The sequence below is a fragment of the Spermophilus citellus genome (genome assembly GCF_964194105.1).
Source record: "Spermophilus citellus genome assembly, chromosome: 14".
Classification (NCBI taxonomy): Eukaryota; Metazoa; Chordata; class Mammalia; order Rodentia; family Sciuridae; genus Spermophilus; species Spermophilus citellus.
The window spans coordinates 42655543-42673566 of record NC_138194.1 but is presented as its reverse complement, the minus strand read 5'-3'; the positions used below and the strand labels follow the sequence as shown (position 1 = coordinate 42673566).

The 18024-nt window shown below is 33.8% G+C and overlaps 1 protein-coding gene across 7 annotated transcripts in view; it reads left to right on the top strand.

Moving 5' to 3' along the window:
* Positions 1-18024, top strand: part of NCOA2 (nuclear receptor coactivator 2) — a 259126-nt gene that overhangs the window by 85475 nt on the left and 155627 nt on the right. For all 7 annotated transcript variants that reach the window (XM_081266684.1, XM_081266681.1, XM_081266687.1 and 4 more), the window contains exon 2: positions 6760-6816. The gene's annotated coding sequence lies outside the window, so the exon portion shown is untranslated. The remainder of the gene's footprint in view (positions 1-6759; positions 6817-18024) is intronic.

Here is an 18024-nt window from a genome sequence, read left to right as displayed (position 1 = left end):
TTAAGTCCAGCAACAGGTTTTAAACTTGAAGACAGTTAGATAATTGTCCCTGCCCTTAAGGAGCTTTTAGTCTACAGGGGAAGATAAATTTTAGCATAAGGTAATGATAGCCATCATTTTCACATGCTGTATCTAAAACCTTCGTGGATTCTATAGTACTGGCTTTTGCTGATCTTCGACCTTTTAGCTAGTTTTCTTTGCATTCTGTTTGCTAATTTCTTTTATACATAGTTTTCTGTGTTGGTGGTCCTTCAGGGCTTAGTTCCGGGCTTCCAGATCTTTTCTCTTTTATGTCTTCTAAGAGATCTTAATCATTTCTATGGACTTAAGTGCTATTTCTAGATTATTTAGTATTAAAGGTATTTTAGAAGCCTTGTACATTCAACTACAGCTGTGAGATTAATTTTTTTTCCTAGATACATCAGCTAAAATATCAGACTGTACAATTTGTTATATTGGCACTGACTCTGTTAGGTGAGAGATAAGATTGAAAGGAATGGTTGTAATGAGATCTGTGAATGTGATACATATATTTTTCACTATATCATACATAGAAATTATGGATGTGTACTTAACTGTAGCCTAAGAAATTTTGAGCCCCACCCCCAAATCCATTCACACGTTGGGGACTCATGCCAGGTTATATTAGTCCTGGCTGTCTGCCTGATATATCTTTTTAATATATCTATTTTTTAAAGATGGACACAATATCTTTATTTATTAATTTTTTATGTGGTGCTGAGGATTGAACCCAGTGCCTCACATATGTGTGGCAAGCTCTCTACCACTGTGCTATAACCCCAGCCCCCAATATATCTATCTTAATTATGGCAAATGACCTTCTTTACATATAATATAGATGAAAAGTTACTAAATTATGAACTTAAATGGTCACTTGTTTAACTTGCAACTAATTGTACTTTCTGAAGCATTTTATTAATTTGAATTAAAATAACAAAAAACCCATTTAATATTGACTTTCAATTAATCTTAATCACCAATTTTAGTAATGATTTCTCTGAGTGAATTAAGTTATATATGGGGAATAGTTAGAAGGGATAATAGCTGGAAAAAATAATTAAAAGGCTGGTAAATTAATGTATGTTTATAAGTTATAAGGCCTAAATGTTATCTTACGGCTGTTTTGGCATGATACTGATGACCCTTTTACAAAATACTTTAAAAAAGAAAATTACTTGTTAAACATTTTCATCAGTTAAGAGTCTGTTGCAGTGGTGGTATAGCCCTTTAAACAAAGAAAACATGGGCTTGTCTGCTACAGATAGAAGGGAGTCAGTTATTTTATAAATTATTCTTCTGTGGTCTAGATGCTTAATTTGAGTATCATCAGTTTAAAAATTGGGGAATAATTTTACTTTGCACCTTTAGTCCACGTTCTTTTTAATATTTTTAACTTATGTTCTAGTTTATTTTGCAGTGCTGGGGGATTGAACCCAGGGCCTCATGCACACTCTTGGCATTAGGAAGTCTTTTGCAGTGCAGCCTTGTATTTTACTATTACTTTATAAAAATTTATATGAAAGCCCTATTTTAGTAGATATTTGCATTACATATATAATTATGTAATCTACATGTAAAGTAATATATCCTGTTTAGCAATCTGAAATAGTTCATAGTTAAGTCTTGAAAGTATGTCTTTCCTCTTGAGGTTATATGATTTGAAACATGCTGAATTAAAGGCATATTTTTATGATTGGGAGTTTTTGTTTTTAACAACAACAACAAAAAAGGAAAATAAATTATCGTGCGAATCATATGAGTATAGGCTGTGGGTTTATGTTTATGAGTATAGTCTGTGGGTTTATGTTTATGTGTATGGCTGGAACTGTTGAAAATTTTCAGGTAATTTGGGAAGTAATTCCTTAACTTTTTCTTGCATCCTGCATGTGTCTTCTGCCTTTCTGCCACCTATCCAGTTGTCTTGATGACTGTGATGATCCTGCCTAAAAAAGAGGCCAATCATTGGTCCTGTAATGGAATGTTAAGTGTGGTAGTCATGGGGTTCCCTTTTGGTTAACCATCTCTTTGCAGTAGTTAGTGTCATATTTTCAGTTTTCTACCAGAAATCAAGTTGATTGTTTCAGATTGATAAACATATTTTCATTCATGTGCCAACTCCTGTGTGTTAGGAGTGGTTTTCTTTGATTGGCAGCAACTTTGATCCAGAAAATTGGGAGTCTACATGGAAATAGGCTCAGGAAAAAAATCATAATGCCAAGATGCATTAACAGTGTCTTCCAGGGGTGCAGGATGTAGGAAATGTACTTAAGCTATTCTTGTTAGTACTATGCCAGAAAGCATAATAAAGCCATTTTCGGGTTGACCATATTTCTACCATCTTTTTCAAATCAAGCTGGCAAAAATGATAACATTATCAAAGCAGCGACCTTTCATAACCAATTGGTGCATGAGAGCATACTGACTTCAAGAATCAGACTGTATGAGTTAGATGAAGTATCTCATTTCCCAGAGATGCAGCAACAGTGCGTGCCTCGTAGTGTTGTAGTGAAGATTGATTTTGGAACACATAAAAATACCTGATCACAGTGTTCTTTTTATTTTTTGGATGCTGTGAATTGAACCTAGGGCCTCACACATGTTAGGCAAGTACTCTACCACTGAGTTACACCCCCAGCCCTTAGCCCAGTGTTCTCTTAGAATAAGTACTCAAAAAACGATAGATGTTGATGATGTTGTGATGTTGTGACACCAAAAAGTAAAGTATGGTGCTTTTTTAATCTAGTAGTCATAAACTAGAATGTTCTTTTGCTAGTATTACAGGTGTTACTTCATTTTCTTCCCAGCTCACTTTGCTTTCTCTCTCTCTCTTTTTAAATATCTTTAGTTGTAGTTGGACACAATACCTTTATTTTATTTATTTTTATGTGTTGCTGAGGATCGAACCCAGGGCCTCACACATGCTAGGTGAGTGCTCTACCACTGAGCCACAACCCCAGGCCCACTTTGCTTCCTCTTGATCTGTTTGTAACCATTCATTAAAAAATAAATAAGGGCTGGGGTTGTGGCTCCGAAGTGGAGCGCTTGCCTAGCACATGTGGGGCCCTGGGTTCGATTCTCAGCACCACATGAAAACAAATAAACAAAATAAAGGTATTGTACAACTAAAAAATAAGTATAAAAAATGCCTGATTCGCACTATAAAAATAAATAAATAAATAAATAAGATATTGAGATCAACTCCTTCTAACCCCCTTCCCATCAGCTCTAATGTTGCCATAAGTTTTAATGTGTAATGAAGGCTCATTCCTGATTTTTTTTTTTTTTTTTTTGCCTCAAAGTGTTGATGTAAACTCAACCTGCTAGCTAATGTTTTTATGGTATTGGTTTCATACCAACCAGGTGCTCTTAGAACTACCTTTACCCTTAGCTGTTTCCACTGACAAAATAACTTTAGCTATCACATAGGAAGAAATAACTGGGACACAGAAGTGCACTTGTAAAAAAAAAAAATAGAATTTTTTTTAGCATTTAAAAACTTATTAGCATTTAAAAAATTGATATATGCATACCAAAAAATATTTCCACTTCGAGTGTACTGCTTTGTTAAGTTTTGTGCAGTTGTACATACATTGTATCTCATAACTGGTCTTTCTTTAGAACACCATCTATTTGGGGATTAATGCTATTCCCCTAAAAGTTCTCTTGTGCCCATTTTCAGTCCAGGAAACCATTGGTTTGTTTGTTTATTAGGGAGGGTACTGAGGTTTGAACTCAGGGACACTTACCACTGAGCCACATTCCCAGCCCTATTTTGTATTTTATTTAGAGACAGGATCCCACTGAGTTGCTTAGTATCTCGATGTTGCTGAGGCTGGCTTTGAACTTGTGATCCTCCTGCCTCAGCCTCCTGAGCCTCTGGAATTACAGGCATGCACCACTGCACCCAGCTGGTATATTTTTTGGTCTCTATACTTTTACATTTTCTAGAAATTTCAAATAAATGTAATTGTACAATGTTGTCTTCATATCCAACTTCATTTAATCACCTTTTCTGAGACTCACATATATTGTTATATATTTGTAATTAATTCCTTTTTATTATTGTATTCCATTATATAGAATTCATTCTTCAGTTTTCCAGTTGTTAAACATTTTTTATTGTTTCTAGTTTGGGGTTCTTATGAACAATTATGAACATTCACATACAAGGCTTTGTGTGGACGTCTCCAAGAGAGATGAAAATGTACAAAGAGTGAAATTATTGGATTGTATAGTAACCTTCCAAGCTGTTTTCCAAAATGGCATGCCATTGTATTTTCCCACCAGCAGTGGATGTGAGAGTTCGAGTTTGTGCCAGTCCTTGTTAACAATTACTGTTAACATCCAGTAATTTTACTGGATGCGTGGGATATTTTATTGTTCTTATTTCAGTTTTCCTAATGACTACTGAAATCAATATTTTGTGTGTATTTTTCCCATTGTGTATCTCATATAGTGTGTTAGTCAGATTTCCATCTCTGTGACAGAACACCTTAGGTGTTCACATTTGAGTTCACAGTTGCATAATCCTGAATCACATACCTAACCTGATGGTAATAATAATGATATCAATAGTGACAGTCTTTATGTGATAAAGCCAGAATTTGAAACCTGGTCTATCTGAGGATGCTAAACCCTGAGTTCTTTCAACTGTTTCACCATGCATTCTAACAGTAACCTGTTGCTTTGTGGAAAGGAGGGGATCTTCTCAGCCCCCCCCCCCCATGGAAATGGTTATGGTAGTTTAGAGAAAAGGTCAATATATCTCCTCTACACTGCTAGGAAGGTTCCTATCTTTCCTTCCATCCTTCTACCGATGCTGGCAGTCTGTTCCTCCTCTCTTTTCCTTGAAGGAAGCACCCTAAAGGGGTGATAAGAAAACTACCAGGGCTGGTAGAAGAGTACTTGGATGTTTATTTATTATAGAGCTTTTATTACCTGTCTTGTTACTTTAAATGACTACTATTTTAAGTAACGTATAAACTTATAAAACAGTTTGTAATTCTGTTTGTTTATTAATTCTTCTTGTTTAAAACTTATGCTGAAATACAACGTGGATGTTTGGAAATATCTTTGTCTACTATACACCTTTCTTTAGCATAGGTGCATTGACACTTTTGCCATATGTTATGTTAGCATGTTAACTTTCTGAATAGAACAGAAGAAGGAGTAACAGTTTAATAGCATTGTTCCTACTAATATCACAAGTTTAAGCTTACAGTTATTACATGTGTTATGTCCTTGGGCAAATTAATTATTGGTGTGGAATTATAATTGTCTTACATAGGCCAACATAATGAATATATTTACTCCAGTACTGCTAGAAAGAATTGATGTCTTCTATTACATAACAGTGTGTTATGTACTACTTATGGACTGCCATTCGAACAGAATCTAGTTGTTTTACTTACGTGGTAATTTCTTGTTTGCATCTAGATTTCTTTTATTTTTTTTTATGAATTATCTCATAGCCTAATTGCATTTTATTGAATATGATTTCAAGACTGGTCAGGTCCTGCTAAAAATTAGAATTTCTTTTTATTAATTTCTCCTCTTTAGACCTCTTAGATTATGAAACCAAAAAAATTATAATTTGGATATCAAATAAACTTTTAACATATTAGGTTCTGTTTACTTTGCTAAAGAATAAAGCACTCTAAAAAGTCATTAACACTGCTTTAAGTTTGATAAAGAATCCAAAGCATAAATTATTACCTATTGATGTCCTTTAAAGGAAAAGAAACTCGGTTGCAAAAACATTCCTTGAAGCTAAATCTAGTAGTATTAATTTATTTTAAAGCCACATTTTCAGTACCACCACTAGTAGTAATCAGGTTTTTTTCTTTTTTATATCCATAAAATATACAAAAGCAGTAAACATTAATATAGATAAAATATTAGCAATATTTCTTGTCTTCATATTTTCACTGTGCATCTTAGAAATTAAATTCTTTGGTGTGGTGCAAGGATCAGAGAAAAAGCTGTAGGCTCACTCACAGGTCAGCTTTTGTTCTCAGAAGCACTCTCTGAAGAAATGTGCAGTTGCCTTCATTATTGAAAATGTTCAGTTCTTTCTTTTCTTATGTGCCCTTTTTCTTGCAAATTATTATGGTTGTCATATAAAATCATTTTTACTCCCATGAAGATACTTCTTGATATACCAAATTATTCCTTTTTGTATTTCCTTTAAACAGTTACCATATAGATTTTTATTTTAGTAATTCCAGACCTTTCTGTTTCATATAGGTAAACTGTACATCTTGGCAAATTAAGATCATTATGTGAATTTTATTTATTTACCCAATAAACATTTGCTGCCTGTTTCCATGTGTTAGGTACTGGACTGGTCCTAAGCATGGCAGTGTGGAAATGGGTAGTTGAAGCCGCCTCTTGCTTTTACTTAGCTTTCACTCTGGTGATGAAGGCTAATGATTAGACAAGCAGTTTTAATAAAGTATGATGATGGCAAACAAAAATCTGTAGAAACCTCACAATTCACAATGAAATGTTACTCTATACTTTTTCTAACTATTTTGTACAAATAGAAGTAATGCACAAGACTACCTTTTGATTTACCGTCCAATTTAATGGAGAACTCTTACTAATGAATATTGCTTGAGTTACTTCTGGCAGTTAACAAATATTACTTGTGTATTTGTTATAAAATTCACATCTATTCTAAGGAGTCCAACAGGATCCTGCAGATTTTATTCATGTATTTTTTTGTTTATATTGCAGATTTCTCTTGGATTTGGCTACAGTTTTATAGATCTTCTGCACTGTGTACAGGCACAGGTGAGTTAAAGTTTGAATCCTTTATGTTGGAATATGTTTATTTTTAAGCAAAATTAAATGTTTTTAATTGACTTAAAAAATTAATAGGAAAATAAAATGAATACGAATAAAAACAAAATGTACATTTTTCTACATTTTTCTTTTATGATGAACGTTCTTTATGAATGTGTTGGAAATGATATTTAAAGGTAAGCTGGCCATATCTGTTTATTAGTGGTTATTATATATTTTCTGTAAGAGTTTATACCTATTGGATGAGTCGATTATAATTTAAATTTTAATTTTCTATCCTGGAAAAATGTTTATATGTATTTATTTTTTCACAATGCCTTTATTTATTTTTTTATTTTTGTGTGATGCTGAGAATCAAACCTAGTGCCTCACACATGCTATATAAGCACTCTACCACTGAGATAAAACCCTAGCCCTATATTTATTTTTATTTATAAAATATTTGAGTAGTAGTGTTTTTCACTTCTTACCAAAGTAGTATAAATGAATAGAAATGTTAATATAAATTTTGGCTATAAAACATAGAGTCAGAATTTTTTGTACAATCAATCAGAAATATCTCCTTAGTCACTCCTTATCACACAATCTAGATTTATTTTTATCATAATATTTATTCATACTTGACACATTCATCATTACTTATTTCTTTACTTATAGCTTGGACTCCTAGAATATAAGCACTACAAACATTTGGACCATTTCCTCTTGTTCAAAGCAGCTTCCCTAAGTCCTTAGGACAGTTCCTGATTTATAGTAAAGATAGAACGAATGTCTGTTAAAATAATTACGTGGTAATAAATATCAAGAATTTATTTATATTCAGAGTCTTTGAAATCTGCATCTGTAAATACAAATTAGAAATAGCTCCTGTGTTTGTTTCTAGTTCGGAAATTAGCTTACACAGTATATTTAAGACTCAGAAATTTTATGAAAAATTAGCTGTGTTAGATATTTTATTTATTCAAATATGCTTAATCGGGGAAGAATTAAAGGCTAACTCTTCCAGTTTTACATTTATTTTGTTACTATCATGAGAAAGTTACATAGTCAAGGAAAGGAAAACCCTGAAGGTGTGACAATTTCACACCATCTTAATCGGTTGGCTATGTTTTGTGTATCTATATAGAACAAAGTAGATTTGAAAGGTATCTACTCAAGCATTCCAAGATATTAGTTGCTGTTTCTAATTTTCTTGTCTCTAGTTTTCTGATCTCTCTAATCTTGTTTAGGCATTTACCTCTCCTTCTACTTCCATGATTTTTCATTTATAAAAAGAACTAAGTATGACCTTAACAGTTTTTTTTAATGTAAAATTTTAAAAATGTATAACCATTTCATTTTTTAATTCACATCTCTTTTACAAGTACACTTGGTAGATATTCTACTGTTGATACTAATAACAACAACTATTATTTATTGCTCTCTTACTGTGCGCCAGGCATTATGTAAATGCTTTTCAGTTATCTTCAGAATAGCAGATAAGGAAATTGAAGCTATGAGAGGTTAAGTGACTTTTCCAAGGTCACATCAAGTAAGTGGCTGTTTGCGACTCCAAAGACCTTGATTTTAACTACTGAGCTTCATTTCCTGCCTAAATATAGCCCTGATTACAGGTGTATTTGTGGCAGTAAGTGTAATATATAAAAATTATATTCACATTGAAAACTTTGAAATCAATTTAGAAATCAAACATTATTTTATTTATACTCCATTAGCAGGTCTTAACTTTTAACCTTTATTTCAAACGGTGAAACATGGTAACATTTTCAATATCTACCTCAAAAATATAAAGTTCCACTCAGGAACTTTTTTAGACTCACCTTTTAGGGTCAGTAGTATGGGGTTTACATTCCTTTTTTCATTGTAATCATGCTATATTTTGAACCATCATTCTTTCTCTTTTGTAATATTAGAAATTTTAGGTTACAGGTGGTATCTGTGGTTCACTGGATGAATCATCTTCACTGCAAAGAATAGATTGTTGGAAAATAGTGACTGTAGAACCTGTATCTTAAAAATTATGATAATTTATACCTCTGGGGAAATATTTTTCAATTATTTAAGAAAAGAAGTGGTATAGTCTTGAGATTAGAGCAGACTTGGTTCAAATAGAACTTTAGCTTCTCTGATTTAGTTCATTTTCCAGACTGAGTAGGACACATTTTATAAAAATATTGTGGGTCTTAAATGTGTATGGTGTTTTGGATAAAATGTTCTTGAGGGCAACTTTGTTGAATACACCTTCAGAATTTTATTCAGAAGCATGATTAATTATATTTTTGCAGACTTTCCAAAGGAGTTGTATCTGTGAGCATAAATGCAAATTCCAGAGTTGAATATATGGAAAAGGGAATTCTGTAGTTTGAATTAAAAAGGCAAAATTCATTTAACAAACAAAACTATGCTTTTTAATCTATAGCTAGGTCAATATTTCCATTCCAGCTTCACATTTTAAGCATTCTTAAAGGCAGCCAATAAAATTTACTTGGCATTGATAATCAAAACAGGAATAAGAGTTAGATAAATCTGCCTGACAATATAGCCTTGAAATGTAATTTTCCCTTCACTATGGAAAGTTGAGCTCACTGTGAATTTATATGGACTTTAGATTTATTTATAAGTTTATTTTCTTTATACTGGAAGATTTGAGGTAGAAGGATAGGGTAAAGGTGGGCAGGTGAAGAATTATTCACACATACTTAGGTATAACCCAGTTCTTCAGTACTAACATGGAGAGAAGTTCTCTATGATATGGTAAAGCATAATATATTTCACAGGGTGCTAATACACTCAATTGTTACATACTAAATGCAGAGTACTAAAACTTAAATTAAGCACATCAAAGCATAAAAGAAAATCTGTACATATTGGATATGACATTGTTGAAAGTACATTTCAAATGAGTATTTGTTGACTTTTGAATCCTTTCTTCAAAGGTATAAGAAGAGGTATACCTGCTTTTAACTGAGAGATGGACAGCTTGATTTGAACTATAGCTATCAGGCTTTGAACACTATCTACTGAAAATCAACACTAATTTAAATTAAATGTAGAATATTTAAATATGTGTTATATATGTGTGTGTATGTGTGTGTGCATATATATACATACACACGTATTTGTTTGTTTACACACACATATTTGCTTTAGGCAAAATCTGCCCATGTTTGATTGTATCACTACTTTTGTGGTATTTCCTTTAGATGACAGCATGTTAGGCATGACGATCTACAGAATAGGTTTTTTGACAACTGACAAAAAGCCCCAATCATTTCACTATTCAGAATATAATCCCAGTCCAGTCTTACAGGGTAGACATCTCTGCATTTAATATGTAGAATGGATTGCTGAACTCACTGTTAGGTGGAAATTACTTTCTGATGGATGTTATTGACACAAAGCTATCAATCGAAAACCATTTGACAGTTCAGTTTTTAAAGCAGTTTTGCCATATTCCTCTGCTTTTCTTTCTTCTTCTTTTTCCCCCCAACACCTACAGTAGTATGAACAATTTGGCTTAGTTTCCCTGTTAAACTAAGTTCATTCAACACCATAATACTCCTTACTGTCTTTCCATTCCTTTTCCCTTTGGCCATTCCTCGATTAGCTATCCCTCCTTCCTTCTAGTCCTCTTTTCAGAGACGCCCATTATTTTATTCTTGTAGCCTAAGTGCTGTGGGAACCATAAAGAAGAATTACCAAAAATTATTAGACAGGAATATCAGTATTAAGTTTGTATGTTTATTTCCTTATTTCCTTGTTAATGTTTCTGTGTTGAATTTGGGTTTTCTGATTGCGTGCATGTGTGAGTGTGTGTTTGTGTGTGTGTGTGTGTGTGTGTGTGTGTGTGTGTGTAAGAGAAAGAGACAGAGAAAGACATGCTGCCGATTTAGTGCTAATAAGCATGCACTCTACCACTGCATGTTCAATTTTTTATTTGTTTTGTGGTTTCAGAACTATCCATCAAATCCTATTCATAGCCTTATTCCAGCCATATGAGTAAAGGATATAGCAATAACAACAACAGAATTCAGTCTGTAATAAGTAAGTGTGTGTTTATGTAGTACACAGTGCTTTCAGAATGTGCCCTTGGGAAGGCCCATACTTCTTAAGGTAGGTGTGTTATGCTTAGTGAGATTGAGCCATCACAAAATCTAGGTGGTCTTCATTTAGAATGACTTTGGTATTATCATATGGACAGACAAGCAAAAATGGAATTAGTATGCATATATCCATTGTTGAAAAATACACTAGAAACATGGGAGACCCTGATTTTTTCTAGTTAATTTAAATTCTGGAATAACAAATTTTATAGTCAGTAATATAAAAACTCATTTTTTAAATAAAATGCATAAGGTTGTCATTTTTGGAGTGTAAGAGAATAGAGTCACTTTTGATCTACTTTAAAAAGTGAGAGCAGCTTTTTTTATATTGGTATTTTGAAAGTATGACTTGTGTTGGCATAGCTGGTATTTGAAAGCAATCAACAAGGAAAGTATAAACACTTTATATCTTATGGATCTTTTGAGTTACCATGTCTCTGAGGGTACAGCCTTTGTGTCTATCACCTCTGAGTAATTTAGGGTGGGCCCTAATTCTCAGTTGTGCTTTAATGCACTAGAGAACAAGAGCATTTATGCTTGAGAATGCAAGAATAGTTTGCAAATTGTTGATAAAAGGTGTATTCAGACTTGTGTATTCTATTTATCAAGATGGTAGAATGTGTTTGTAGCTTTGGGAGAAGGTCTGTGATGAGTAGAATTTCACATAAATGTTACCCCAGTAACTTTCAAAACACTTGGCATTTGGTTTGGGTCAGTTAGTAGGCCTTTTAGCTATGCTGTTCACTTCCCCTTGGAAGGAAAGTGACAGATATATGTTATTCTAGGCAGGTGCAGAATTTGAGTCAGCAGACCTTGGCAGAATCCCCATAAAGGTAAAATGGCAAATAAAATAAGGCTGCTTCCATTAACACCTCCTACCTTATTTTTGAAGATCAAATCTGTATATGTCATTCCCAAATGTTTACAACATTTAGATATTAGGAATAAATTAAGAATTAAACATTTATTTATAAAATTAAGTCGATTTTTTTGTTTTTGCTGTGATTCTTTTGGGCATCAAGATATAGGTATTTCCATTGTGACTTTTGTTGCTAGCTTGAGATTTGGTATAACTGAAGAAGACCAGCAAAGTTAACAGTAAGTTTTACAAATTGTGATTTTAACTTAATTTCCTGTAGCAAGTTGTCTAAGCATCATCTGCTGTTTCATGAATGATTCATGGGTGTGTGCAATCAATGGAAATGGATTTTTTGGCCTCGTCACAACTACATCTCTGCCCCACCCCCCCGCCAAAAAAAAAAAAAAGTCAAGGAATGAATAAAAGAGGTATATAGCATTGACTAAGTGTATGCTGTAGCTAAGCGGGGAGTCAGTCACATACTGCAAATGTATGTAGAACAATTTTGTTTCCCATCCAAGTACTAACCAGGCCTGACCCTGCTTAGCTTCCGAGATCAGACGAGATAGGGCGTGTTCAGGGTGGTATGGCCGTAGACTGTAGAACAATTTTGGAGGATTTTTTAACTACCTGTTTCCATGTAGGTTTGCTTTTGTGGTGCCATAGTTACAGAATTGTTTGCTTTCCCTGCTTTTTTTAGAAAAGCAGAGCTAATGAATTTGAGGACTGTCTTTGCTTTAAACCAACAGTTTGGGCCTTTTTGGTGTCATTATATAAATTTCATAAGCAAAAGTTATACTTAAAGTTCGTAGTTTTTAACCTAAAGGACTGATAATTTGTTACCTATAAGCATCATACATTCCTCAGGGCCTGGGATGAGGCAGAACATCATGGCAGAAGTATGTGGTCGTGGAAAGCTGCTGAGAACACGGCATTAGAAAGCAGAAAGGAGGGGCTGGGGATGTGGCTCAAGCGGTAGCGCACTCGCCTGGCATGCGTGCGGCCCGGGTTCGATCCTCAGCACCACATACCAACAAAGATGTTGTGTCCACCGAGAACTAAAAAATAAATATTAAAAATTCTCTCTCTCTCCTCTCTCTTTCTCTCTTTAAAAAAAAAGAAAACAGAAAGGAAGCTCTGCTAAATAAGGACAAAATATGTACCCCAAAGGCACAGCCCCAGGGACCCACTTTCTTCAACCACATTCTACCTGCCTATAGTTACCCCTCAGTTAATCCCTACCAGGAATTAATTCACTGATTGGGTTAAAACTCTCATAACCCAATCGTTTCACCTCTAAATTTTCTTTCATTGTCTCACACATGAGTTTTTGGGGACATGTCACATCTAAACCATAACAATGTAAATTGCAAATTCATTTTAACATATTCTAGATGCAAAGCATTATTACTAAACCATAATGTATATGTATTATGTCAAAAATTATGTCTTAATTTTCTTCCTTGATTGATTGATACTGGGAATTGAACTGAGGGGCGCTCTACCACTGAGCTACATTTCCAGATCTTTTTATTATTTATTTGGACACAGGACCTTAGGGCCTTGAAAAGTTTCTGAGATGGGCCTTGAGCTTGTGAATCTCCTGCCTCCTCCTGAATCTGTGCCTGGCTTCCTCCTTATTTTTAAAGAAAGAAAAATAAAATCCCTTACCCTCTTAGGTGACAGTGGCTTATCACCAGAGCTGTTCAATTGCCGAGCCAAACGTTGGCTACAGTGCAGACCATAGTCCTCATAGATGCTCTGCCCAGAGTGGTTGTCCGCAGGACCCTGTCAGGAATAGGACCTCCACATCAAGAGCTACCCTTACTTTTTGGTCCTTTGCATTTTAGGGGTAGCAAATACCAGTAAATCTGGTATCTTTGGTTTATTTTTGTACTTCAGTTTCCTTTTAATTAAGTCTTTATTTTGGTTTAAGTCTTGTTGATTAAGGATTCCTTTTCCCACTAAAATTCAAGGACTGATTATGAAAATAATATACCTGATCATTTGTTTATATATTGCATCAAGGTTTCATGAGGTAGTTAAAATGTTCACAAATGTTTTGAAGCAGAGATAAATATAGGTTAACAAGAAAAGCAGAGAAAGAAAAAAAGACAAACATTTACCATTACTTTTGGCAAGATGCCATCCTTTGCTTTAAACTGGATAAATTCCTAGTGTTAGAGAGTGAAGTATGTTCAGATTGTGTCTAAATTTTCTTTGAAGTTGAGACTGAAGCCCTTTATTTTGAAGACTTTGCCATTTATATACTGGTCTATAGTGAATATGATATAGCAACATAGAACTTTGTCTTATAACTTTTCTGCTTGTAGTTGAATCCTGATACAATTATAAAGACATTTTGTGCATTCTTCTATATTAGTTAAGTGGGAAAAGGGATTCTGATTTCTGAAAAGGAAAGTTTTGATTGAATGATCCCATCAGATATTGCAAAATGATCTTTAGCAGAACAACATGCTGCCAAGAAAGAAATCAGGGATGTGAAGGAAACTAAGTGGAAACAAATTACTTGCTTAAAATGATTCTCCCTATATAGAGCAACTCATCATTTAATGATTTTTTTCATTATTTACAGAACATTGTTATACATTATAGCTGTCCATAATACATATAAAACTAACTCCTCGGTATTCTTTAAAATAACATTACTGTGTTACCAAAGATTAATAATGATGATGAAACCACAAATGGGTAGAAAGTAGGACACAAATACAACATTAACATGCTTAAGTCATCTTATAAAAGGTACAATGTACTTAACTTTGACTAAAATTGGTAGGCTAATCAACAATGTAGTTTTAGTTTGGAAACCTGAATAGAAAGCAAGTATTATCAGTCCTCTTATTATATTGTTAGTACAACAGTGTGATTGCATTATTTCAATCAGAACACAAATGGAATAGAAAATTCTTAGCATTGAAAGATCTCTTATAGTTGCTAACATGCATATTGTGCTTATCTCTAACCAGGTAGTAGTCTCAGCCCTTTTCATATTAATTCAGATAATCCCCTAAAGATGCCCACTTTGAAGTTGAGGAAACGAACTGAGATGTTAAGTCACCCATCCAATGATGCACATCTAATTTAGTTAGCTAGTTAGAGAATGAATGGGGATTCAAATGTAGTCCATCATTTGTAGTTTGGCTTTTGAAACTTTCTCTTAAACAACAAACAAACAAACAACAGCAAAAAACCCAGACTAACAAAGTTTACCCCAAAGGACAACTAATTTCCAAACAAAGTGTGTGTGTGTGTATGTGTGTGTGTGTGTGTGTGTGTGTGTGTGTGTATTTTTCCAGTTGTAGTTGGACACAATACCTTTATTTTATTTATTTATTTTTATGTGGCACTGAGGATCGAACCCAGAACTTTGCACATGCTAGGAGAGTGCTCTACTGCTGAACCACAACCCCAGCCCTCAAAATAAAGTTTTAAGTTGACTTTCTAAGTGTAGGTAAGAATATGACAAAATTTATCATTGTGTATGCTCTTCCTTCTCCTCTAGTTCATAAGCCCATGTCATTGTGGCTGCTAGCAAGTAAGAAAGTCTATGAACCCAATACATTGCAGTTTAGAACAGAAATTATAATCTGCCATTAATTAATAAAGGGAAATGCAGGTCACAGAACTATTAAGTTATTCCTTGGCTTCAAATGAAGCTACCCAAATAATGCATTCAGTGGAATTTATGCTTAGCTTTTCTATTAACACAGTAATTTTGTTTTGAAAGATGGAAAAGGAAGCTATTCCACTTTCTTTTTCACATTCCTTTCTTTAAAAATAACATTAAATTTTACACAATTACAAAAAAATTCACAGATGAATGTTCTGGATTCCTATAATCAGAAACCTAAATAGGACCTTTTCACACAATGAGAAGAGAATTAATTCAAGAGCAAATTTCAGTATTTATTTAGAAAATATTACATTCTAAGAGTGACCAGAGAACCCTTTCAATTACTTCACTTTAGAAAAATTTAATGTATCTTCAACTGTTTTTATTGCATTTTGATTATATTACAGATAATCATGTCTTAACGGACATAGGTTTTACATTTTTATAAAATGTAAAAAAAAAAAAAAATAATCAGCCTACCCTCAACTGGGTGTGGTGACACATGCCTCTAATCCTAGTGATTTGGAAGGCTGAGTCAGGAGGACCTCAAGTATGAGGCCGGTCTCAGCATGTTGGTGAGACCCTCAGCAACCTATCAAGAACTTGTTTCAAAATTATAAAGTAAATAAAATAATACAGACTAGGGATATAGCTCAATGTTAAAGGGCCCCTGGATTCAAATCCCCAGTATAAATAAATAAATAAGGCCACCTTTCCTTTGAGGTTTCCTCAATTTTAGTTTTTATTTCTTGATATACATGAGAAATTACTGCTGTTATATGGAATAAATGCAAATTTATTCTGGTTGCTTATGACTTTTGTGTTATAATTAATAGTATTTGTCATGAATGCAAAAAGGTTTGTTTAATGTAGGTCCAACACTCTTAACTTGTTGGCACAGGAAACAACTTCTTTAACAAGACTCCTAAAGTGCAAGAAATAAAAAAAAAAAATCAATAAGTATGATGGTATCAAATTAGAAAGCTTCTCTATAGCAAAGAAAACAATTAAAAACATGAATAGAGCGCCTGTAGAATGGGAGACAATCTTTGCCACCTGCTCCTCAGATAGGGCATTAATATCCACAATATACAAAGAACTCAAAAAACTTAACACCAAAACCCCCAAATAACCCAATTAATAAATGGGCAAAAGAACTAAACAAACACTTCTCAAAAAGGGAAACATAAATGATCAATGAATACATGAAAAAAATGTTCAGTATCTCTAGCAATTAGGGAATGTAAATCAAAACTACAATGAGATTTCATCTCACTTCAGTCAAAATGGCAATTATCAAGAATACAAATAATAAATGTGGGAAAAAAGATACATTCATATATTGTTGGTGGGACTGCAAATTAGTGCAACCACTCTGGAAGGTAGTATAGAGATTGCTCAAAAACTTAAGAATGGAACCACCATTTGACCCAGTTATTCCACTCCTCCATATATATATATATGTATGTGTATATATATGTGTGTGTATATACATACACACACACACACATATATATATACACACATACACATACATATATACACACACACACACACAAAGGATTTAAAATCAGCACACTCCAGTGATGCAGCTACATCAATGTTTATAGCAACTCAATTCACAATAGCCAAGCTGTGGAACCAACCTAGGTGCTTTTCAACAGATGATAAAGAAAAGAAGTATGTATACATGGAGTATTACTCAGTGATTAAAAAAAAAAAAGAAGAAATTATGTCATTTATCAGTAAATAGAAGGAACTGGAGACAATTTTGCTAAGTGAAATAAGCCGTCCCCAGAAGCCAAGGTGGAATGTTTTCTCTCATATGTAAAAGCTAATCCAAAATAAGGGCAGGGTTTCATCAAAAGGGGGGAAAGATCAGTAGAGTGAAAAAAGAGATTGAGGGAGAGGAAGAAGAGACAGGAAAAGGGAAGTACAGTGGAATAAATCTGACCAAACTTTCATGTGTACATACATGAGTATAGCATAGTGAATTCCAATGACAAATATAGTCACAAGATACTAATTAAAAACAAAACTATAAAGAAATTGCCAAAAGATGAGTAGAGGGAGGGAGCTAGGGGTAGGAGGCAAGTGCTGAGAACTGAATTAGAGCAAATTATGTTCCATGCTTTTGTGATTATGTCGAAATGTATCCTAGATTCCTCTGAAAACTTGGAATGGAACCACTATTATGACTCATCATCCTACTCCTCAGTATATACCCAAAGGACTTAAAGTCATCATACTACAGTGATGCAGCCCCATCAATATTTATAGCAGCTCAATTTGCAATAGCTAAGCTATGGAACCAACCTAGGTGCCCTTAAATAGATGAATGGATAAGGAAAATGTGGTGTATATACACAGTGGAATATTACTTGCCCATAAAAAACAATGATTTTATGACTTTTGCTGGTAAATGAATGAATCTGGAGACTATCATGCTAAGTGAAATAAGCCAATCCCCCAAAACCAAAGACCAGATGTTCTATCTGATATGCAGATGCTAACACACAATAAAGGGGAATAGAGAGGGAAGAATAGAAGTTCATTGAATTAGACCAAGGGGAATGAGGGAAGGGAGGAGAGGTGGG